Here is a 24,131-nt window from a genome sequence, read left to right as displayed (position 1 = left end):
ATGTGGCCGAGGAGGAGGCTAGTGCCGTTCAAGTGTGGCAGGCTAAGTCTGATGCCACGGTGGCGGGTAAGATGAGTTCCATGAACGCTTCTATTATGATTTCCACTGCCTTTATCTTGATAGTTCTTCTCTTTTCTATGATAGTCATCCCTAACAATGTAGTTGGAGTCCCTCCAACTAGCGGTGAACGTGGCCATGGACGCCATCAATGCTCGGGGTCCCCTCATCAATGCTTGCCTACAAGACATTCTGGCCCATGTTTAGAAAATCACCCTCCACAGTGTTCGTCATGACGCGTCGGTAGCGCTGACCGCGGCACAAGTCTAGACTGGGTATGAGCTCCATGCCATGGAGACTGGCTTCTCGATGCGCGACGGCCCCAAGGAGCATGAGGATTTTCTTGAGGAGTTTGTCGTCGTGGCGGAAGCCATTGTGGGCATCACATCTACTCAAGATGTGGTGAACAAGGTCTTCGATTAGCTTGTATCTAGGGAAAACTAATGAATGAAACCTTCTATTCTTTCATGAATGTATCTCAGTGCAATGCCCCTGTATGTGTCATGAATGTCTTTGTTTTTGTTTTTGCTCTGGAGGCGATACATATCGTATCAGCTTTTATATATTCAAAGATCTTTATTTTTGAACTAGAGGCGATACCTTTCTGGTACCGGCTATTAGAGCCAATGACTAAATGAATCGGCTATCAAGTGTTGATCAAATGATAGGATAACATCCCTTTAAATGTTTTTCATCGATCGCTATTGATAGGTTGCACCAGAACTTTTCAGACCAAAGATTAAACGATCGATCAATCCAGGCCAAGCATCTCATTAAGCGAAACAAAAACTTCCTTTAATAGATCTATCAACTCTGAATTGCACTTATGATTTGACTTAGCGTTCACATACATCGGTCTAACCCTATTTCCAGGACTAATGCTTATTCTTCCTTAATCCAATTGCCGATGTGAAGCCATGACTTTTTACTAAAACAAACACTCAGAGTCGATTGCTTAGATCGGCTGTTGGCTTTCATTGCTAATTTTAATGAAGCCTCCTTCCCATAACTTGTCAGAAAAGCATTCGAAGTCTGCTAGCTCCCAAAAGACTGGATCAGCTATTGTGATACTTGCAGACTCATCAGCGTGAACTAGTTCGACATCATCTCCATGCCATTGAATCAAACACTAATGCATGGTTGATGATACACAATAGTTCGCATGAATCCAATCATGACCAAGGAGCAAACTATACGACCCTTTTCCATAGACAATGAAGACTATGGTGAGTAGAGTCTTACTCTTGATTGTTAGATCGATGTTCATTGCCCTTCAGGTCTTAGACGCATTACCCCTAAAGTCCTTAAGCATCATGTAAGTCTCAATCAGATCTCCTGGTCCCTTGCTAAGCTTATGAAAAGTGGTGTAAGGCATGAGATTGATAGAAGCACCTCCATCCACCAACATCTTGTTCATCGGTTTCCCATCAACCAAACCTTTTACATATAAAGCCTTTAAGTGCCGATGCTTGATTGGTTTATCAAATATAGCCTATTGTATAACCGATAGCTTGGCAACTATCTCTTCATACTTTGATTCATCGAAATCTGAATAAACTTCTTGATATGTTGGAGCTCTGAACTCTTATGGCAATAGAAAAGCTATTTGAAAATTAGCTGATGGTTGCCTTCTATCAGCTATTTGCTTAGCACACCATACTTGAGATTTACCGGATGCCTGAGCCTATTCCAACTCTCTATTCCTTATGCGTTGCACCCTTCTCTTCTGGCTTCTTGTCAAACCTCCTAGACACCATTGGCCTTCCTACCAAATATATTCTCTCTCATTACCTTCTTCTTCATAATCAGTCTAGTCTTGATCGACAACTCTTTTTCTAAGTCGATTATGAACACTTCCATTTTTAAGCGCCGATCCATGTTATTATGATGATATGCATTTTGAGCATGGATAGATCGGCGGTTGACTTGAGATTGCCTAAACTCCCAATACTGATTGCTCCACTCTAGACAGTTATTCCTGGTAGGCAACTTCAAACCTTCGTTCCAGCAATGTATGAAGAAAAGATAATTTCAATGTGATTCAGCTTGCTTTCTTTCATACCTCTATTTTTCTAGTTGATGCTGGTATTCTTGCTCTTCTAACCAACGCTAATCATCCTTTTCTTTTTGCCACTACCATTTATTCAATAGAATTCGAGATGTAACCCATGGCTTTGTCGCCCCATCTTTTGACGTTTCTCCCTGCTCATATCGGCTCTTTTGCTTGTCGCAACATTTTTTAATTTCTCTGTATTCATTAGCCGATATTTGCATCTTGGGATCGACTGTTCTAGCTTCTCTTGATTTGGTTGATGTTAGCACCTTAGTCTTTCCTTTGAGCAGCCTAGCATCGACCATGTTTTGATCTCCTAGGAAAGGATTATCATCAATTTTTATTTTCTGAGGCATATCAAATTTGAGTCTTCCTTGCTGAATAGCCCTTTGTATATGCTACTAAAAAATTCTGTATTTATTAGTGGAATAAGAAGTAGCGTTATGGAACTTGCAGAACTTCTTATTCTTTAACTGATCAGGGGGCAACATAACATGATTATCGGGCAACTTGATCTGTCCCTTCTCAAGCAACAAATCGAAGAGCTTGTCTGATTTTGTAACATCAAAGTCATAGCTCTCCTCGACTCCTCTTCCCCAAGGATTTGGTACCATTACTATCTTTTTTCCCTAATTTCATTCAGCCGCGGCAACCTCTTCTTCTTCATATTCATAGCCATCATCGACTAAATATGGATTATAAGCTTCGGTCACTATGGTACTCTTCTAGAATCGGGTATCTCTGCACATACTCTGAATTGGCTATTGAGCGCTGCCACTCGTTGAGCCAATTGACCCAAGTTGTCAAATTCTTGTCCTAGCAGTTTTGCTTCCATTGGAGATGCTTTTCCATGTGTACACGTTATAGCTGATTGCATTGGAGATGGTTCAGGTATGTGTCACCTTATTGCACAACGTGGCCATCTTTGGTTCTTGCATGTTTCAGGTTCTTACTAGACCATGTGTCGTGTTCCTGTTGTTTCACATGTTAGTTTTCTATGGGCACACATGTTGTGTTGTGGTTGGATCACGTGTCACTTCTTTACTGGACCATGTGGCGTATTTTTATTGGTCCACATGGCTGTTTCTTATTCGACCACATGCCATGGCACTGTTCGTCCACATTTTGTATTTTTATTTAGCCACGTGGCTTGACGACATCCTTCCACGTGTTCGATTTTTAATAGCTCACATGTCGTGCTCTGGCTATTTCACGTGTCATGCACTGGTTCCTCCACATGTCGCATTTTTATTTGATCATGTGGCATGTTTTGGTTCTACCACGTGGAGTACAATTAATTCGTCATATAAGTAATTCAAGATCGTCACTACTGCATAGATTGATTTCATAACAATTCAGCCTAGCAATCAAATAACCACAATTAACATTTCACACGTTAGCAGCTAACCACTGACAAAGTATCACAACATCAAACCATCACATGCGTCCACACAACAGACCACAAATGTTCACCGCATCAAGCCACAGGAGTTAAAGACAGAGAGTTAATTACCAGGAGAGCTTAAGCGCAATACTAGCTCACTGAGCCTATTGTACTCCACATGTTGCTGTTGCTTGAATTCCTCAGGCTCCCTTTTAGCCTTTTTTTGTCCTCACCTTCAGTTCTATTCACTAGCAAGCTACTCTCAAAGTGTCATCTCCGCTACTATCTCTACTCTGGTGGAGCTTCTTAGGATATCAACATTCTTCAAAAAAAAGGTTTTTGTTGCTTGCTTGGGAGGGGCGCTTGCCCTGGTAGAGGCAGAGAATCTTGGAAACAACATCAACACTAGTCATTGGTTGCTGCCCATCAGCAACATGTTCTACTTGCATAGCTACCATAGCTTCCTGTGAAATTTAATCAGTAAAATATTATGTTATAGATAGTGGAAGAGGACTTCAACTGAAAACCCAAGAGATTAATTCATAACAAGTAATGCATATGACTTCCTCAGACGACTGCTGAAAGAGATTACATAAGCACATGGTCTTTTGTAGTCTACTGCCGGTAGAGATTATATAAGCATAATGTACAGGTACCATATTGAATGGTGTAAAATTGCGACTACAAAATTAAACGATGTTGCCACATTAGGCTCATGTTGCATTTCCTTCTTTTATGGCAATGGGTTCAATAGATTTTAACAAAAGCAAATGAAGGTACTTATAACTGTTCCTCTTGCAGCATCGCTTAGGCCCTTTTTCGTACTAGTATGGAAGTCCTTGAAGACTTCCACATCATTAACATCTTCATCAAGTCGATGTTGACGGTAGTTAACAACCACTATAAACCGTCAATATAACATGTATAAGGGCATAAATATAATCACCAATAAAGGTTTAAGGGTTTAAACTAATAAATTCCATGAGTTTTGGTGAATCTATATTTTCTGCAGGGTTTATTCAGAAAACCATCAAGGTGGACCTACATGTTAGATTTAATTGTGCCTATCCATAGCAAAATGGACACCAGAAGACTCTAGAAGACTAGGGAGGACTCCCCTTGGGCCCACCTGTTAGCCCCTCATTGCAATGTTGGTTCTCTACTGCCTCCTAGGTTGCATCTACGCCATCCTTTAAGTCGGTTTGATCCAAAGGCTCACGTTGGATGCTCCGGCCTATATATATCAGCCCCTACCCTCCTCCCTCAAGCAGAGATAAGTCATTTGAGAAGACAGAAACCCTAATCATCCTCAGAGCTCCATCAATTCTAGGGCATAGCTAGTTAGGCTAGGTCTAGAGGGAGACAAGCAGGCTTCGCTTGGATTCCTGATCATGTTAAGAGTGTGGTTTGGTATAATCTTTGTACCCCCACTGTTTTGTATCTCTATTACTTTTATATGCTTTCTACAATTGTAATGACAATATTAAGATTCATCTCATTTATGTTCTTCATTATAATGTTCATCGTCTACTTTGATTATATGCTTAGTATAGCTAGAGTATCATCATTTTCATGCATAAGTTCGTATATCGATCACTCTAAGGATCCATGGGTGGGTGATCGACATTGTGTAAGTGTGGTGCTTATACGTAGTTTATCTGTGGATACACCCTATATTCTATGTCATGTGGTAGATCACGGACATGACACTCCCATTGAGTTCTTTGTAGTCCACTCCCCGAATGTAGGTACATGTAGGATGCGGTTACAAAGGAAGACAAGCTTTGTTCTTAATCTTCCTTAGTATTATCCCTTATGTGTAGATATGAGGATGATCTTAGCAATGACTACTAGGTATAATTACACTAATCAATGTATGCTTTGACTTGTAATTAGGAATGATTTAGGAATTATTCCTCTAATATTCTACCTAATCATGCTAATGCCATAGAAAGGAGTACTCTGAGTGATTTATCATTATTAATACTTATCATATATCTTATCCTATGACTTACCCCTATTCTGAGTGGAACATTGGTTATGGTTTACTTCTCCTTCAATAGTATAAATTATCAATACATGTCCATGCTAGACCGTCCATGTGGCAAAAATATAAATAACAATACCTAGAATACTATTGGGTAAAGTGCTATAATGGTACATTATATGTACGCTTGCAGATTCTTTTTAATCATATATTTATATATTCTTTCTAGTCACATAAAATGATAAAGAACTACTTAGTATTATTCTAGTAGTAATGTTGTGTAGTACCAACAAGCATCTCTGACATCATAATTAGGGATGACAACATAGTAAAGTAATGTTAGGAGATATATGTTTATAATAGGTGGCTACTTAAAACAAGTGACACATTAATAAATACCAACAAGCATTTTTAGCGCCATTACCGGGGAATAGATTAGACTCTATTCTTAGTAGCGACGCTAAGAAATGTCAACAAGCATTTTTGGCGTCGTTGCCGGGGATGGTAGCTAGGCAAAGGAAGTATTGATAAACTTATACTTATTGATGTGATTGAAGATAACCATTGACCTTTGCTTAAACAGGCTTACCCTCATTTTGTCTACTTGTGTATCTTTATGCAGGGTAATGTATGATCAGTTTTGACCTTCTGACAAACTACGTTGAAGATCCAAAAGCATTAATCAGGAGAACTAGAGCTAAACTCAAGAAAGTTCTAGCTTTAAAATTGGAAGACAACCATATAATATGAAGCTTAACACCTGAATTTGAAGGCATGGCTAATAGGACTCTCCGCCAATTCTTTGCTCCAACTACGGCCAACATCCGTACTAGACCAACAGTCAATGTTGGAGATAATAGATTTGAGCTCAAGCCAGCTCTCATCAATATGGTGCAAGCAAACTAGTTTTGTGGGAAGGCACATGAAGATGTGAGTGCACATCTCCAACACTTTTTAGAGATCTATAGCACTTTCATCATCAAAGGAGTAACCCAAGATGCCATATTACTTCGCCTCTTCCTATTCTCACTCTTGGGGAAGGCCAAGCAATGGTTCTACACCAACAAGGATAGAAATACTACATGGGATAACTACTCTACTACTTTTCTAGTAAAGTTCTTTCCCACAGGTAAGACCAATGCTCTACGTGGGAGAATTTCAAGCTTTTAGCAACAACATGATGAATCTATCCCTGAGGCATGGGAACGCTTTCAAGATTACATTGCAAAATGTCCTCATCATGGGATGGAGAATTGGCTACTCATGCAGACTTTCTACCATAGGTTGACTAATAGTACCCATGAGACTATGGATGCTGCTGCTAGAGGTGCATTCTTGTCACTCACCATACTAGCTGCAATAGCTCTTGTGGAGAAGATGGCCTCTAGTCAAGGTTGGAATAAAGAATGTGTTCAAACCCGTAAGAGGGGTGGAGGTATGCATCAACTCAAGGAGGTAGACATGCTATCTACCAAGATGGACCTGCTGATGAAGAAGCTTGAAGATCGAGGCAATGAGAAGCAAGAAGTCATGCATATCATGATTCTCGCATGACATGTGAAGTATGTGGAAACACTGGGCATTTAGGGAACAACTGCCCTGAGACCCATGAGGATATGAACTTTGTCAATAACAACAACTATTTTTGTCCTCAGTAGAATCAAGGATGGAACCAACAATAGAGACCAAACTACCAAGGTAACTATCAAGGTAATAATTTTAACAATTTCAATCAACCACCCTTGAGAGAATTAATTGCTGGCCAATCTAAACTTATGGAGGGATTATCGAGAAAGGTAGCTACCAATGATAAAATTCTAGAGAACATAAATAATAGAATAGATAGCTTTACTTTTGCCATTAAGAACTAGCATAGCTTTAATAAAATGATAGAATCACAAATAGCTCAGCTGGCTGTTGGTGTTCCTCCAACCGACAAAGGTAAGATTCCAGGGCAACTGAAAGATCTAGAAACTACAAATCTTGTCGATATTCATATTGCAGCATACTACTATATACAACCATAGATGGGAAGGTGGATAGACTATACCTTGCCATAAAAGAAGAGTGATCCAGGAAGACCTGTCATCCCCATCGTCATTGGACCTCATATTTTCTAAGAAGCTATTTGTGATTTTGGAGCAAGTGTCAACATCATGCCTAAGGTAATTTATGATCAAATTAATGGAGATACTTTGTTGTACACAAATATGCATTTGCAGCTTGTAGAACAGTCACTCTGCTATTCCAAGGGAGTTCTTGAAGATGCCATTGTTCGAGTGGGACAATCTTATGTTCATATAGACTTTGTGGTTCTAGAAATAGGTGGAGATATAAGGGCACCCATTATTTTGGACCAACCTTTCCTAAGCACCGCTAAAGCCATCATCTACATGGACAGTGCCAAGATCTGCTTCACAATCAAGGATAGAAAGGAGAAGTTTCCTTTCAAAAACTGCATCCTACAATCTCCTAGACATCCACAAATGCCATACCTGCCCAAAGAGACAACAGTGACCAGGAAGAAGAATAACAGGTGAAGGAGGAAGAACAAGGCCAGGCAACCTCAAGAAGAATCAATCAACATGATCAACACACTTCGATCAGAGTATGACCACCTCCTCGCTTCACCATTCCTTGCTAAGAAGGATGACCCAGGCATACCAACAATCAAGTGTACCATTGGACAAAGAATCTTGCACAAGACCTATGACATTGGGTCAGGTGTCAACATAATGTCCATGGTAACATATGAATACTTATTTGGTGATGAACCTTTGTTCCCTACATATATGTAATTGCAGATGGCGGACCAATCAATTAGATTTATGGAGGGAATGGCAAAAGATGTCATGGTAAGGATATATGATCACTATGCCCTTGCCGACTTCATGGATCTAGACACGGGAGAAGAAGATGATACACCCATCATTCTTGGAAGACCATTCCTCAACTATACCAACGCAATCATCTATGTCGGATCTGGATAAATCCACTTCCAATTCCCTAGAGAAAAGGTATGCTGTTTTTTCAATAGTTATACCACTTATGAGTAGACGAAGAAGTCTCGCTCTAGGAGGTGACGTCGATCATCCCAAAACCAAAAGAATCAATCCCCAAAGAAAAGTGAGGAGGAATATGAGGAACCTGAAGAAGTTGTAAAAGTTGAACCCACTCTGCTAAAGTCAAGTCCACAGACCAAGCAAGTATGGAAAGAAAAGGTAACATCACCACCAGAGTCACAAGAGGTGCAACCATTAGGACCACCATCCCCGGGACTGGCTGATGCACCCAAGGAATGAACAAGATAGGAAAAAAGTCATGTCCAGAGGACTTAAAAATCTGAACCATGGCCATGAGGTAACATCGGTAGTTATCCATATTTACTTTTTAGTATTGCATGAATTATTTTTCACTTTTAGCATGTTTACTCTTCTGCATTAGTTTTGCATTAGTAGAAAGAAAATAAGAATTACATCATTGCATCATTAAAGCCTAAAACCCCATATAAATAAATCTATGGTGTGTAAAGGCCCATAGAAATATTCACCGTGGTGGCATAAAAATAAAATACCATACATACATATTTTCTGCATTATATAAATAAAAAAACTAAAAATATTAAATAGACATCCTGCTAGAACTTTGCTAATTAGTTCATCTGTCTAAACCTCCAAGGACAACAAATCTCTAAATGGCTGACCGCTAATCCCTTATCCTAATCTGTGCCATAATTTTTGGTGCTTTTGTTGGAGTATTTTGCAGGATGATCAAGAGTAAAGCCATCCATCCGAAGTACATTTTCCTGAACTATCGCTACAACTGCTACATAAGGAACACAACTTCTAGACGGATGAGAAAGACTTCTGCTGATAGACTCACTCTAAGAAAGACCACGACGACATCCAGCTTGGGGAAGGAACATCCCCCATGTATCTAGCTAAGTATTTCTTTGGGTTCCATTATTTTTAAGTTTGCTTCATATTTGCTAAAGAAATAAAAAGATACATAACAAACTAAAGCAAATTTTTTTTTCTTAGCTAGTTATATATATATTAAAGGTGTGATCTTGAATTATGAAAAACAAAAAAAAAGTGTGTGACTAGTTTTCTATTTTTAAGAGCTGAATAATTAAATGGGCTCTAAGGATAATCTCTTAAATGGAAATGGTGAATAGTTGCTCTATCGTAGTTCCTTTCAAGTACCTAGTTTTTAGCCTTGAATTCTCCTGAGTTTTGGATGCGACTATTTTGATATAAGAATTTACTCTGAACTTGAAACTCGTGGGTAGCATATGCTTGATCTAAGTCTAGGAAATTGACTGATGTGATATGAGAAGGTATGAGCTGATGTTTATCTTGTTCTAAGTGACACTAAAGCTCTGGAGATTTATCTTTTGAAAAAAAAATGAAAATCCTACATGATGAGCTCCTATATGACAAAGCTTGAATTCCTACCAGAGCCATATGTGATATTTAGATATGGAAAACCTCCACATATAAGTTGCCTGTATTGCATTGAGTTTAGTCAAGCTTTGTTGACCCTTATGAGAGGTTTGTCATGCTCTTAAAATCAAGATCACGTACACACCACCCAAATATACACTACTTCTACACTGGGGGTAGGTGCAATAACATCCCATTCCATCTAGATCCTCCCAAAAATATTTTACTCCTACATTGGGAGTAAACACCAAAAATATTCTTGATAGGAATTTCCACCAAATAAATGCTCCAAGTTCTTATTGCTATCTCTCAAAAATTCTATTATAGAAAAGAGGCATGGGGCTATGCAAAAGTTATTCATAGAAAAAAAGAGAAAGTATGAAAAAAATAGACAAGTGTCCAGTATATTTAAAACAATGGGTACTCTGATGCTCGCCTGAAAAAAAATAAAAAAATGAATAAGATAGCCCATGTTTTCTTGCAAAGTTGTTTCCAAGTTTCAAAAGAGAGATATGTTTTCAAGGAGCATAGTAGAATTAGGTTAGCCACCATATATCCAACATATATCCATACATACACATGCACATCTTGATTTGATTGTATGACTCAACTCTCTTTAGATCTAGGGTTTGACTTTACAATATATGCATTGCAAGCATGCTCTAGCTTCCTCCCTACCTATGAACTCCACATAAGCTTTAGTTGTAGGAAGAGAAAGGCATAATATCTTTATTGCCTTGGTGAGGATCCACAAATACCATATATATTAAGAGACTTGAGAGTGTCCTACGATGGAAGCTCTGAGTTTTATTTTGAAAACCTATAAAAACTTTAGAATAATGGTTGAGCAAAGAACTTGAGACATAGTGCTTGACTTGATCGTTCTATCTTTTAATTGCTCAAGACCTAAGAGAAGGCTGGGGAGCCCCATGGTTGAAGGTAATATGGGTAAGTTTAAAGTTAGATCAGTTTATTCTAATTCAGAGGAGAATTCTTATTTGAACGCATGTGTACTTTTGAGAAGTGAAAGCATCATAGCAACTCTTGATTCATTTGCTAAGTTTAGCTTTGCTAAGGGACTAGCAAAGGATAAGCTGAGGGAAGTTTGTTGATGGTAGTTAACAACCATTATAAACCATCAATATAACATTTATAAGGGCATAAATATAATCTCCAACGAAGGTCTAGGGGTTTAAACTAACAAATTCCATGAGTTTTGGTGAATCTGTACTTTCTACAGGGTTTATTCAGAAAACCATTAAGGTGGACCTACATGTCAGATTTAATTGTGCTTATCTGCAGCAAAACAGACACCAGAAGACTCGAGAGGATTCCACACCCAAGCAAAGGGCGAGACACCGCCAGGTGGGGCTAGCTGACCCACCTGTAAGCCGCCTAGATCCTAGGGCCCACCTGTCAGCCCCTCGTTGCAATGTCAGTTCTCCACCGCCTCCTAGGTTGCATCTATGCCGTCCTTTAAGTTAGTTTGATCCATGGGCTCATGTTAGACGCTCTGACCTATATATATCAGCCCCTACCCCCCAAAAGGCATGTCATTTGAGAAGACAAAAATCCTAATCATCCTCAGAGCTCCACCATATTCTAGGGCATAGCTAGTTAGCCTTGACCTATAGGGAGGCAAGCAAGCTTCGCTTGGATTCCCAATCTTGTCAAGAACATGGTTTGGTATAATCTTTGTACCCCTTCTCTTTTGTATCTCCATTACTTTTATATGCTAGTTACAATTGTTATGACAATATTAGTATTCATCTTATTCATGTTCTTTATTATAATGTTCGTCGTCTACTTTGATTATATGCTTAGTATAGTTAGTTTATCATTATATCCATGCATAAGTTAGTATAGCACTCGCTCCGCTATGCACGAGGTGAGTGGTCGACATTGTGTAAGCGTTGTGCTTATACATTGTTTACCTACGGATACACCCTATATTCTAGGTCATGTGGTAGATCATGGATGCGACACTCCCATTGAGTCCTTTATAGTCCACTCCCCGACTATAGGTGCACATAGGGTCTAGTTACGAAGGAAGGGTAAGCTTTGTTCTTAATCTTCCTCAGTAATATCCCTTATGTGTAGATATGAGGATGATCTTAGCAATGACTACTAGGTATAATTGTACTAATCAATGTATGCTTTGACTTGTAATGAGGAATGATTTAGGAATTATTCCTCTAATATTCTACCTGACCATGCAAATGCCACAGAAAGGAGTACTCTGAGTGATTTGTCATTATTAATACTTATCATATATCTTAAACTATGACTTACCCCCTATTATGAGTGGAACATTGGTTATGATTTACTTCTCCTTCAATAGTATAAATTATCAATATATGTCCATGCTAGACCATCCCTAGGGTGAAAATATAAATAACAATACCTAGAATACTCTTGGGTAAAGTGCTACAATGGTACATTATCTGTGCGCTTGCAGATCCTTTTTAATCATATATTTATATATTCTTTCTAGTCACATAAAAATATAAAGTACTACTTAGTATTATTCTAGTAGTAATGTTGTGTAGTACCAACAAGCATCTCTGACATCATAATTAGGGATGACAACCTAGTAAAGTAATGTTAGGAGATATAGGTTTATAAAAGGTGGCTACTTAAAACAAGTGGCATGTTAATAAATACCAACAGTTGACCATGTTGTTCAAGTCCTAGATCATCAAGTTGTTCATCAAGTCCTTGATCGTGTACTGCGGCCTTCCTCTTGTTCTCCTTCTGTTCACATTGCACATGAGTTTCTGTTTATATTTATACAAAGGCAAGAGTAACAATAAAACACAACCATCACTTACAAATGTTTGCAGCTGGACAACATAGGAGCGAGATCCTATAGACTAGTGGTACTTCACTTTTGCACCGTTTTGCTTGTTCATCTTAGACATTTCCTATAGCTTCATTTGTGTTAGACTACAACACAACTAGACCATAGCAAGACTATACAGGAAATTGATGGGTTCACACACACCCTATTCTTTGCACTAGACCAAGTCTCGACAAGTTCACACCACTGTGCATCGCTCATGCACGGGACAGGAGAGGTCATAGGGATCTGATCAGCAGGGACGCCATTGAGGTAGGTTTGCTTTAACCTATAGCGTGCCTACCATACCCCATACTACAATACATTCTAGCAAGCTTCTTGTGCACGTAGTAGTGTGAATGAAAAGTAAATCCGTTAAAGTTGCTCAAAGTAGAGTTGAATGTCAAGAGAGGATACCCATATATACAGTTAGTCTGTCCACAAAATTCCTATAATAGACAACATTGGAGGGCTTCTTGTAATGTTTCTAATGTGTCAAAATTGGTATTTGATGCCTGACTACCTGCCTCTGAGGCAAACTTGGTAGCTTGCACTGGATCATGTGGCCTTCTGTTCCCCTTAGCAATAGAGATGGGCATCTTCAATCCTCCCATTGATTTGCTCATTTTGTCAAGCAAAATTCCACGAGTTCAAGGCCTCGACTTCCTCGCACTTCTCAACAATGGTACTACAAAGATTCCATACATTCAGATTGTTAGAAAGTAACATGGATATCAAATAGTTAGTGCAAATTGATTGATAGACATATGTAAGGTAATACCAACCTAGGCAACTTTCATTGTTCTGCGTGTGGGTGGAGATGGGAGTTTGCTCAGAGGGATCCTCTTCAACATGGCTATCATCATCTGGCCTTGGGCAATCTCTCATAGGGCTAGGTAGCTCAGAGGGCTCCTCTTCGGCATGGCTATCATCATCTGGCCATGGGTAGTCTCTCAAAGGTCTAGGTAGCTCAGAGGGTCCCCTTCGGCATGGCTATCACCATCTAGACATGGGTAGTCTCTCACAGGGATAGGTAGGGTGCCATCTCGACAAATGTCTCTAGTCAATTCATGAAGTTTGAATTGATCCCTACGTATAGGTGTCCGTGGTGATGGAGAATTATGTTCACCTACTGCTGATACCTCCACCCTTTTAACAGCGACAACCCTCCGAGTACGAACTCCATGAGCAAACTCTCCTGGTTGTGTTGAATTCAACCACTTAGAGTGCCTTTGCCTAGGACTCATGCAGCGCTGCCTTGTGTTCTGCTGGCAGAGCCTCCTCTATGGCTCCTTCAACTCATACACTAAAATTGGAGATACAAACTTAAGCAGCAAGCATGCACAAATTGCATTGCTATCCAAACAGTAAAGCATTGCATTGCTACCTACACCCCCACCCCCTCCAAACTAAATACAAGATAGAACAAGCACCTCAATTGCTACGGGTACTGGCTCATCTTCTAAATCTGAATTTGTTTAATCTATAACATCAAATCCCTCAACTATCTCCCCTGGTTTAGGGATATATTCAAAATCTTCACCATGTCTAACCTTTGTGCTTGACTTTTTTGCCTTTGGAGACATAGGTTTTGGGCCCATGTGTATTCTGAGTTCTTCCATCTTTCTAGATTACAAAGGCATTTATTAACTAAAGCTTCTATGGAATGTCAACACAACAGTGCAAGAGTATGCAAATAAACGCCTAACTAGTAACTATAGCTTATACAGAAGTTATTAATCCAAAAAAGCACATGTCAGCTATACTCAACTATAGGAAATATGTAACCCCATTGCTATCTACATATCCTTGCTTTAGCCTCTACAGTAGAGCACACATCATAAAAGGAATTTGGGTACCTCTTCCTCCATGTCCATATTCAGATCTGGTCATGTCATCGTGGTCGCAGAGCTGGTGCGGCCAGTATTGATGAAGGGGTAATAGATCTAGCTCTAGCTAGGGTTTAGATCTAGTCGGTTGTGGTAGGTGCTGAGGTAGGGGATCCAGATCTAGCTTATACAATCATTGAGGCTAGGGTTTAGAAATGTATGAGAGAGGGTGCGGCTAGAGAGTGGAGAGGGAGTCGAGCTGCTGTGCCGATGGTGCCTCAGGTCTAGAGCGGGGTGGCAGAGGGGGCGGTTGGAGAATGGAGATGGAGGCGGAGACAACAACTCTTTGCGCTTTTATGTGGCCATCACATTACCACAAATGCACTTGTCTGAAATTGATGGTGTGGTAAACCTATTTTCCACGCGGAGGGCAAAAGAGAGACCTCTAATTTTTGGTTTATGTTGGTGGGACTGCTCGGCGTGGTGCAAAATCAAATTTTTGGGGCATGTTGGTGGGACTACTCGGTGTGGTGCTCAGTAGAGATGGGAATTTATTCTGTGTTTTAATAGAAAATGATTACGATAAAATATTACTTACCTAATATCCGTCTTTTCATTTTTTCTCCTGTGCACCTATTTATATATCTGATGAGTTTATTGGTGCTTTTTTGGTTTTTTCATAATAATATTGTAACACCCTAGTGTTAAGCTTTGCATTTGGCACTTGCATTTCATGAGCATAAGCATCATCCAAGCATTCATGAACATGAGCACATGAAATTTCATCTCATTCTTATACCTTATCACATGAAATGTTGATTTTATATATATGCTTATGATTGCAATCATGTATGACCAATGTATGAAATGGTTGTGAGGTCATTAAAACACCTTAGACACATCTAGGATGGTAATTGGAACAATGTTTATATTCATGACATAGACCAAATTTGCTTCTAAGTGTTGGTTTCATTTGAAATGTCATTTTTATGATGCTAGTTTGACCAAAGTTGACCAGTAGCTTAGACTGTTTGCATGGCTCTATGACCTCAACAAAAGTTGTAATTCACATCAAGGGTAACAAACTTTATTTAAGGGTCATGAGCTAATTCAGTGCCTAACTTAGTCAAATAGAGCTCACAATTATCAACAAAATACTGTTTTCAAAACTTAAAATTTTGCTGTCTTTAACTGAGTTTCTGTTTCAATGAAGTCTACTTTGGAACATTGTAGTTTGATAACCATTGAGAATTCGATAAAACTCCTTTAAGCAATCTTGTAGTACTCACATAGCTCTACAATTTTTATTAAGGAAGTTTTTGCTAAATCGCCACGGAATAGGAGGACTCATCGCTTGAATTTGCTTCGTCAGTTGGGTTCAGGGGTATCTGAACCGGCGCCGCTCGCGTGCGTCGTGGTCGATCGGCGTCAGGCCGCGGCTGCCATGTGGAGGTCATCCACCACCGTCGGGCCCACGCGTCAGGTCAAGGTGGGTAGCAAAACCGCATGACACCGCTGCTCTCTCTCACTTGCACTCATTCACTCTGCCTTGCCTCGCTTTCGCTCTCGCCGTGCTCCGCTAAGCTAGTGCGCCACTGCCACCGTGCCATTGTTTGATTGCTCATGCTCATTGCTTGGCCATCACCTCCTCCACCTCGTTGACCACCCATTGCCTTAACCCAAGCCAAGGTAAAGGCCTAAGGGCCATCACCGTCGTCGCGCCATTGCTGAGAGCGTCGTTGCAATACACGCCGCCGTGGTTGTGCATGCCCGGTTTTCTTCCTCATGCGCTTCTAGACGTTAGGGTTAGGTTAGAGCTAGGTCTAACTCGAGGCAAGAGCCTAAGGCCAATGTTGGCCTCATCAGAGTGGAATGCCATCGTGCCGACATTGCGCTCGCGCGCGCCATGCACGCGGCCAAGCTTTGCCGCCGCTCCACCTTGACCTAATCCACGCCATAGATCTTCGCTAGGGTTTGTAGATGCCGTAGCCATGCTCGCCTGACCATGCCATCACCAGGGATGACCGAAGCACCACCGCGCACCGCCATGAGCCACCATGCTCATCGACGAGCTAGCTCTAGTGATCCTTCGTGCAAACTAAGGGCACCTATAGATGTAGAATAGGATGGAGAACACGTTGGTGCCGACCTCATCGCTGGTGACCTCGCCATCGGTGAGTTCTCATCGGTCAAAGCTAGCCCTTGCCTCTGTCTCTCTATCACGTGGGGCCAAGTTGACTGCGGGGCCCAGTCGTCAGTCGAGCGGTGTATACACCGGGTGCACCTAGCTGTAGCGCCCGATTTGAAATTTGATTTCTTTATTGATTTTTCATAGATTACTTACAAACTTCAAAAATTCATATCTAGAGCTAGGAGTATCCAAATGGAGTGAACCAAATTTTTTTAGATTCATAATGAAGTGTACTATTTTATTAAAATATGAAATGTACTATTTAGGGTATTTTTCAAGGAGAATTAAATTGAGCAATATAAGTGCTTTTAAAGTATTTATATCTTGCAAATTGCATAACTTGAGCTAGAAAGGTGATAAAATTGTGTTTCCAATTTTGCTGGTCTTGTGTTGACATTCTCTAGATAGGAAAAATAATAAACCTACAGTAGGCATACTTGAAATATGGTCTTTATATTTAATCATAATTAATTGCTAGTTTCTAGTGAAATTAAAAGAGGTAAAAATATATAACATATGATCATGCAAAATTTTACAAAGTATTCTCATGCTAGGAGAAAAGTAATAAAAATATTAAATCTATTGTTTAACACTTTTCACTATGCTAAGCTATTTTTGCTAAAACAAGCCTATATAACTTGTCATTTTTATAGAGGTAGCTATACTTATCCAAATGACATAAAATTTATATAGTAGACTATTAGGATCATTTGTAGACTAATTTAATTTTCTAAGAATTTATTGAACACTGAAAATATTTACACTATAAATCACCTTATTATCTAAGGAAATTAATAAATGAATATAAATAAATTAGTTGGGCTTAACCATGATGTTTTATGTGGTTCTTGTGATGCAAATAATCTATTGATATTGTTTTGAGTCTTAGAAGTATTTGTTTATAAGCAACTAGTTAATTATTGCTTTATAATTCAACTAGATGACTACATGTATAGTTTCTGTTGTGGTGATGATTTCATGATAATAATTATCCTTTTATGTAAAGATGGTTAGTAACAAAGTTGTAGATAACTTACTTATCTAGCTTGTGTTAAATTTTCATAGTAATAGGCCTTATGGTTTAAGAATTATAGTTGTTAGAGGTCTGCTGTCAGAAATGCTTGCACTCTGGGCAGATCTAAAAGATTGAATTGTTTCACTTAGATAACTACTGAACCACATTAAGATGATTAAAATAAAGTTGTAGAAAATTTCATAAGATTTCTAGAAAATCTACAACCATATTATTTTGATGTGTATAACTCCAGTTATGGTCAAAACAATTGGTTGTTGTCTTGTAGTCCAGAAAATTGCTTAGATGAGAATTTGTTTAGTTACTAGAGAAGATATATGCACCTACTCAGTAAAATAAGATGCAACTTGTTATTACCATAATGCAATGCTGCTGAGAACACTTATGAGGATGCATTCATCACACCATATCATATCATACATGTCATTATATATGCATTCATGATATCTTATCTCATGCTCATGCATATAGGATCGTTCGAAGGGATAACTCTTTTGGAGTTCAATGAAGAAGAGGAGGAGAAAAAGTAGGAGACACCTCAGGCCGTAGCTCTAGAAGGAGAGGAGCAAACTCTTGAGGACCTCCCTAAGTATCCGGATCATAGGCCAACCTTGTTCCTCAAAGGCAAGCCCCAGAGCATTCTAGGTCTCCTATATTTTTACAAAACTTCACTTGAGTCCTTTTATATTTGATGCATTAGGGATAAGAGTTGAATTGAAACCATTTGATGCATAGAACCACCTTGTCTAGATATATATACCTTTAACCCTATATAGGTACAGGACTGAATATATGCTTAGCCATGCTTAGACCAGTAGAAGTTGGGTGATTTTCTGTCACCTACGAGATATAGGTGGATACCGAAGCACGATTGGCTATATTTGCTATCATGAAAAAGAACCATGGGATAATGTAAATGGAGGCCGTGCAGAGTCTATGCGTAGGTTGACACATGTGATTCCGTCTGTGTCGATTAAGGACCGTACCGTTGTTGGCACTTTTGTCGAGATTGAACACATGCCTCTCACTTAGCTGACTAGATAACTCATTTTGACCACAAAGCCGAGTAGCTCAACTCAAGAGGGGCCTCGTTCTGTTAGAGTGCGTACTCTGGATGGTAGTAAGGTTATGTGGGGAGCCAAATGTGAGCCCAAGGGCAGGCCGGGCCTGAATGTCCTAGCAGCTGGTTGTCCCTAATTGTGCGGCGCTAGGTGAACCCGCAAAATGTGGACCTGAGTTGTACCAAAGGTTACCGTTGATCTGGTCTGCCTGGGTTTGTGTTAGAAATAAATTCCTAGCTGATTGAAATCGATTCGAATCGCCGTCTCTCTCGGACAACGAGAAACTTGGTTAGCCCCAACATTATAGTAACTGTGTTATGTAATATGATGGTTTGGATGAACATGGAATTGTTATACCGGCTATGGTTACTATTGTATGATACTAAATGATATACCACATGTTTAGCATAGGTTAGTTGCTAATCTAGTGATGAATAGCTATAATTAACCTGATGACCGAATTATAACTATATACTTGAATTGGTAAGCTTTTTATGTAAAATGTTGTCAAGCTAGCTCCACTTATAAAGCCTTGCATGATCCTTGGAGTCACTTTATTTTTGGTTTATGATGAGTAAGTCCAGCTGAGTACCTTTTTGTACTCATGGTTTTATTCCCATTGTTGTAGATGATATAGTTTATCATGGCTATTGCAAGAACTGCTTCTATCCCACCATGGATGAGGAGTAAGCCCTAGGTAGGCATCTATTATTAACCCCTCTCTTATGCTTTTGTGAAAGTGTGATTGTGAGCTAGCACTATATTTAAACAATATTGTAGATGTTGGTTTCAAACTTTTAAATTGCTTCTACTACTATTTTACTTGAACTTGGTTTGTAATAATCTTAATTCGTACTCTGATGGATGAACTATATTTGTGAACCTTATGTAATGTGTGACATATATGTTGAATCACATATGATCTTGGCTGTATGTTGATGGTTAATCAAGACCCTTCATGGTACTCGATGGACTACTTGGTTTATATGGGCTCAAGTATGACAGTGTGACCGCTTACGGGCTGCTATTGTACTTGTGCTCTTATAAATTAGACGGTTCAGCTACAAATATAAATAAATATAAAACTAAAAGAGGATGATAATAAATAATTAAAAGATGCATGAATTTGACACCTAAAATTTACCAAAAAATAAAAAATAAACCTACTCGTTGTAGCTTGTTGCGCTGCATCTACCAATTATTTTTTTATTTGTGTGACTGCATCTGCAGCTATTTGAACTAAGGCCTATAATTTGGAAGCAAGGGGAAGGCAGGCCCAGGGATGAAAAACCCTCCATAAATAACTAAATGGGTTATTGATATTCCCATGGATTTTCTAACCTGAAAAAAGTCATGGATTCTAAGGGGTTTTGAGTTTCCAGAGAAAGAGAAAAAAAAGAATCCTCCTCCTCGCTAGTGCTCTGGCGATTCACTGGACGACTAACAGTACTCCAGATCATCCTCCTCCTCGCTGGAGTTGCAGTCGTTGCTGTACTTTGCCATCGCTCAAGTATATTCCCATTGCTTGTCGATGTTACTATTCAAATCACCAGTGTAGTATTCGAGGGGTTGACGCGTTTTCCTGCTCTAATAACAAGAAAGTCCGCAGCTCTATGTATTTAACATGTCAGACTTTCTCATTATCAGAATAGGAAAATGCGCCAACCCCTCAACTACTACTCTAATGGCTCGTATTCTAAATATATTTTATTAGTAATTAGTAACGCTATGGGAAATCACATCTTCTAACGTTTGTTAGCCTCTGTGTCGAGTATAAATATCCTTCCTAGTCTCTTTTATTTTTCACTTGCAAGTTGCTAGCCAAGGAAAGGAGGCAGTGTTACAACTTCGATAGCAGTTGTTGCCATAGACCTACAATGATCATCCTTGTTGAGGTGAGTTTTATAGTTTCTTTGTCATTTAATTCTAGTCAGGATCAAGATCTCAATTGAGGCTAAGATATGGCCTTGGCAATATTCTTTTGCTTTGTACTGGTTTTTGTTTGTTCAAGGTGTAGTGTTTTTGCATATGTGGTTTTTTCTAATGATTTTTTCCTTATGTTTTTTGTTTTGTATACAAAGAGATGTCGTCGTACCACAACACCCATGTTTACTCCACTAGCAAGCTTGCGCTTTGGTGGCTAGCAGTGTCGCCAGGTATCGTAGAAGGGGTGTTTGTTGCTTGGGGACGTCATGTTCATCAACAGCCCCGACTGATCGTTATTGAAGCTGTAGTTCGTTATATGCTTGGTAAAGATTGCTTTGTTACGGTTGTCGAAGACAATGATAGTGGCGAGACTTTTGTCCATGTTACGAATTTTGAGCAAATGAAAAGACTTAGTAGTGTTATTGTATTTGTGGGAGGAGACTCTATCATCTTTACTCATGTTGATTGACTGAATGCAATTTGTCAATCATCTGACATGAGTCCCCTTGGAAAGATGAGATGTTTTAGACATTAGATATTAGAGAAATACTACATAATGTACTTTTGTATGTAAAGGAATGAAGTTATTATGTTGGTCCAACTATATTTATCTTTATTTCTTTCATATTTCATATACTTCAGTTGATTCTTGTTACATTGAGTTTTTTTTATTTGGTCACATTTGATAATTCTGACTCCTCGATTTGGGATAGAGGGAGTAGTTGAATTCAGATTTGGGATGATCGCAATCGTCAAAGGACGGATGCACAACCATTGAAATGTTTGTGCACCCTAACGTTTTATTCTAGAATTTTGGTCAAAGTTTAAAAAGTTTGACTTAAGACAACTCTAGGAATCTATTTATTCAGGGACAGAGAGAGTAGTATGTAGATAAGAATCGACAACTTTAGAGTTCTGAAGTGCAAGTCATTGGTTTTTGTTTTCCTTCATCAATCAAAAACATAAATTGTTGATGATTTTTTGCTCTCTTCCGAAAACATCCATAAGTTGATGTTCATTGGCGGCGATAAGGGCAGTCCCACTACTAGAAACTTACCTATTAATTTTTATAGACACTGTATATAGAAACCATGGTTCCAATGAATAGTTTCTATAGAATATTTTTTTATCCAATCACATACATTCTCTCTCCATTATCTACCAATCACATCCCTTCATCTCTTGGTTCTCATGTAGATATGGTTTCTAACTTGTACCCGGTTTCTATGACTTTTGCTCTCTCTTCAATAACTACTTTGTCACATCAGCAAAATACTTAGGTGGCAGTACAATTAATATCCAATGAAACTACTGTGGTTTCTGCATTAGGAGTGCTCTAACCGAAGTTGATCTTATTTTTTGTTTCATATTGGAATTGGAGTACGTGATTCAGTGATGGTGATCTCTGATCTCTGGTTGGTTTGGACCTTGGCGGCTAATTAACTGCACCTTACCTGAACGCATGTGAGAGGTGAGGTGTACCAACTCAACTCGATCAGGATCCAACATCGTACACATCCGGGCTGAAAAATATGCACTACTATAAATGGAATAGTACCACATTCATCGGTGGATATACACCATACCAATGCTGGTAGGTCAAAGGTCCCTTGCAAAGTTGCAACTTGCATGCAAATAATAACCCTGTTTTTTTTCGAGAACATGCTTAGCACGTGTTTCATTAAGAAAAAGTTTTGGAGTTTACAAAGCGACTGGCACCAAATGGCAAGGTGCCATTGTGCTAGACGCGGGCAGTTAACACATAACTCGATTATACAAGAAACAGCTGAGCGACTAAGAAAGCAAAGCTTGCTAACTACCACACGCCAAGAAGATCGGCATAGCACCAAACCCCGCCCCCCAACCAGGCGTTGGCCTCATGGACAATCCGCAGGAGCAGCAAGCTTGGTGACAACGCCACGGCTTGGAATGTCCTACGGTTCCGCTCCATCCAGAGCTCCCAGTAGACACGGAGAATGATGGAGTCGAAGCCACGGATACCTTCAGGTATTTTTTTCCAATTGCATTTACGCTTCATAATTTTTTATTAATTTTAGTTTTAATGATAATTAGCTTGATTGTGGCCGCTGCATCACACAATGCGCATTTGGTCTCATATATTTCTTTTTGGGACCATATTGTTTCAAATTTATGGAGAAAAATACGGCATCCATGAATTGAGTGACGTTCTATGTGTTTTTTAGCCGGTTTCTAGTATCGTGTCATCGATAATTAGAGATATTGATCAATGTAGTTTTATCCATTTTAAATTATAGTTAATTTATCTCTATCCTAAGTTAAATTTATCTAACTTTAACTGAATGCTATAGCTTCACTATAGTTTTTCTATAGAGTCCACCACTACAATGTTCCGCTATTGCTGTTAATGACACTTTAGCTAGCTCCGCTAGTCACTACTATTTACTTGGTCGTGAAAAATATCTAACAGTGCTAATCCTAACCAAGGCAAGTATCCAGTCCTTAATCAAAACGACTATAATCTTGTTACGTTTTTATGTAATAAATGATATAATAAATCATTGAACACTATTATAAGTTGTCGATCATTAAATATTGAATAATATTGATGTTGAACGCACCCGTGAGTAGGTTCATTTATATGGTGAATGTTAAGTAATAGATGTGCTGAAAGGACACTAGGATGCCGGCTAGAGAAGGTGAATAGGTATTTCTGAAAATTTACACTTTAAAATACGGAAACAGTTAGAACGGACAAATCAGAGTAATACAACCCCTCGTGAGTGAACCACAAAGTATATGAAAGATACTAAATAAATCTAGAAACCAAAGATCTGCAACATAAAAGATTAGGGCATAGGATAAACAAATTTATGCTGGCCCTCAATACCAGACTTGTCCGATAGGTCTACCGGACATGTCCGGTTTGCACGAGCAGAAAACAGCAGGCTCCAATCTTGCTTCCTTTTGATTCCAAACTTCAATCTTTGCTCCAAGTGCCTATAGAGGGTTGTGCCACCACAAATAAACCTGCACACAAGCTAACACGACCCAACAAATATCAAATGAAATACAATTGAGATACGATATTTGTTTTACTGAAGTTCAGACTCCTTCGAGTCCTACTCTCCATTGAGGAGGCGACGAGTGACCACTCCGGGATCCACTCTAGCCATAGTCTCTTCCAACCGCTTCCCCCAAACCACTAGTTTGTTTCCTTCCCTTGCGGAGGTGAAATCGAAGCCTTCGCAAACTTGCCGAGGCACACCACAATCCTTGGTTGCTCTCCGGTGACTCCTAGTTGTCTAGGAGCAAGCTCCAAGAGTAACAAATGCGAATCACGAGAT

At 39.3% G+C, this 24,131-nt stretch overlaps 1 non-coding gene across 1 annotated transcript; it reads right to left on the bottom strand.

The window, feature by feature from the left end:
- Window positions 1-6,619: 6,619 nt before the first annotated feature.
- LOC136502446 (small nucleolar RNA R71) lies at window positions 6,620-6,728 on the bottom strand. The gene has a single exon (XR_010770584.1). It is a non-coding gene; the product is annotated as a small nucleolar RNA R71 (small nucleolar RNA).
- Between the last annotated feature and the right edge of the window lie 17,403 nt (window positions 6,729-24,131).

This window comes from Miscanthus floridulus, chromosome 13 (assembly GCF_019320115.1).
Source record: "Miscanthus floridulus cultivar M001 chromosome 13, ASM1932011v1, whole genome shotgun sequence".
NCBI classification, from domain to species: Eukaryota; Viridiplantae; Streptophyta; class Magnoliopsida; order Poales; family Poaceae; genus Miscanthus; species Miscanthus floridulus.
This window is presented reverse-complemented; position numbering and strand designations above follow the sequence as displayed.